This window comes from Cynara cardunculus, unplaced genomic scaffold (assembly GCF_001531365.2).
Source record: "Cynara cardunculus var. scolymus isolate 2C unplaced genomic scaffold, CcrdV1 Un_Scaffold_2372, whole genome shotgun sequence".
NCBI classification, from domain to species: Eukaryota; Viridiplantae; Streptophyta; class Magnoliopsida; order Asterales; family Asteraceae; genus Cynara; species Cynara cardunculus.
Window position 1 is genome coordinate 20,920 of NW_020201066.1, and position 1,944 is coordinate 22,863.

Genomic DNA, 1,944 nt, shown 5'->3' on the forward strand with positions numbered 1-1,944 from the left:
AAGACAAAAGATGTCAATGTCTACAATTTTCAATGTCTATATGGGTCTATAATACACACCATCTACTACTTACTTTTTACTGTTGATTGCTTATGGATTATATCAGCAACAATAGCAACAGCAATAGCAATAGGGTTTACATAGCTGGTCTGATGTGAGCCTTCACAATGAGCTAAACGACGCCAAACATACTAAATAGGGTAAAGTAATTGCTCCATCCTTTTGGACTTTGGTTAAATAAAGATGTGTTTTTGACTGACAAATCAACACAATACTTGCAGTGCCATACCCTATCCCTCTCCTCCATATATTCAAATACTTCAGTATACATAGATATATATACACATACACACATATATATATATGTATATATATATACACACACACATATATATATATCCTCTTTTAGTTTCTATAATATTATCAAAGAAAATGTATTTTTATGTTTTCTATTTTTTCACTTGTGGGTATATACAGAGAGAAAGAGAGAGAGAGTCCAGAGATCTCGATTCACATCTTGCTTTCTTCTATTTCTGGTTATGTGGGCTCAGATCTGCAAATCTGCAATCCGACAAATGGGATGAGACACCGCCATGGCTGCAACCCGTTGCCCCGCCAAGATACGGGCCGAATTTTACCCAGTGCTCGGAAACCTATGCTCGAAAATGCTAAATGCAGAAGAATTTCATCACAGCCTCGATGTTTATTTGGCAACAGTAGCGACGACCTCCGATAAATCTCCGGATCGGAAAATAAAACCTACCGGATCAATCGGAAACCGTACCAAAAGCATCATGTTCATAAATAAGCAATCCAAACATAAGCAATATACACACACAGAGAGAGAGAGAGAGAGAGAGAGAGAGAGAGAGAGAAACCGTACCAAAAGCTTCAAAGCAATGTTTATTTGGCAACAGTGGCGACGACCTCCGATAAATCTCCGAATCGGAAAATAAAACCTACCAGATCAATCGAAAACCGTACCAAAAGAAATCACAAACATAAGCAATATACACACAGAGAGAGAGAGAGAGAGAGAGAGAGAGAGAGAAACCGTACCAAAAGCTTCGAAGCGATGTTTATTTGGCAACAGTGGCGACGACCTCCGATAAATCTCCGAATCGGAAAATAAAACCTACCGGATCAATCAGAAACCGTACCAAAAGCAATCCAAACATAAACAATCACAAACATAAGCAATATACAGAGAGAGAGAGAGAGAGAGAGAGAGAAACCGTACAAAGCTTCAAAGCGATGTTTATTTGGCAACAGTGGCGACGACCTCCGATAAATGTCCGAATCAGAAAATAAAACCTACTGGATCAATCGGAAACCGTACCAAAAGCAATCCAAACATAAGCAATCATAAACATAAGCAATATACACAGAGAGAGAGAGAGAGAGAGAAAAAAAAAACTGTACCAAAAGCTTCAAAGGGATGTTTATTTGGCAACAGTGGCGACGACCTCCGATAAATCTCCGAATCGGAAAATAAAACCTACCGGATCAATCGGAAACCGTACCAAAAGCAATCCAAACATAAGCAATCACAAAGATAAGCAATATACAGAGAGAGAGAGAGAGAGAAAACGTACCAAAAGCTTCAAAGGGATTTTGGTTGTTCACCATATTAGTGAATAATGGATAGAGAGAATAATGGATAGAGAGAGAGTGTCTTGAGAAGGGATGAGAGTGTCTCGAGGGAAGTGTCTCACAAAGGCATAAAGCATCATTTAAAATTTATTTCAAATTTGAAATTTGGTGGTGATGGTAGAGGGGTTAAAGTCAATGCATCAACAAGTTGTACATTATGCTTTATAATTTGTCCTTAAGAGTTTTTTGAATTTTATGCATAAAATGATAGTACTTTATGATTTGTTGTTTGTAATTAAGATAATGGTGTAAATGGTTATATATGTAGTATATATATATATATATATATAT

General features: G+C 37.1%; 1 long non-coding RNA gene across 1 annotated transcript; it reads right to left on the reverse strand.

Moving 5' to 3' along the window:
• Positions 1–1,078: 1,078 nt before the first annotated feature.
• On the reverse strand, positions 1,079–1,613 carry LOC112503008. The gene is made up of 3 exons (XR_003067814.1): positions 1,596–1,613; positions 1,423–1,498; positions 1,079–1,135 (listed from the first exon to the last, which is right to left on the reverse strand). It is a non-coding gene; the product is annotated as an uncharacterized LOC112503008 (long non-coding RNA).
• Positions 1,614–1,944: the final 331 nt, after the last annotated feature.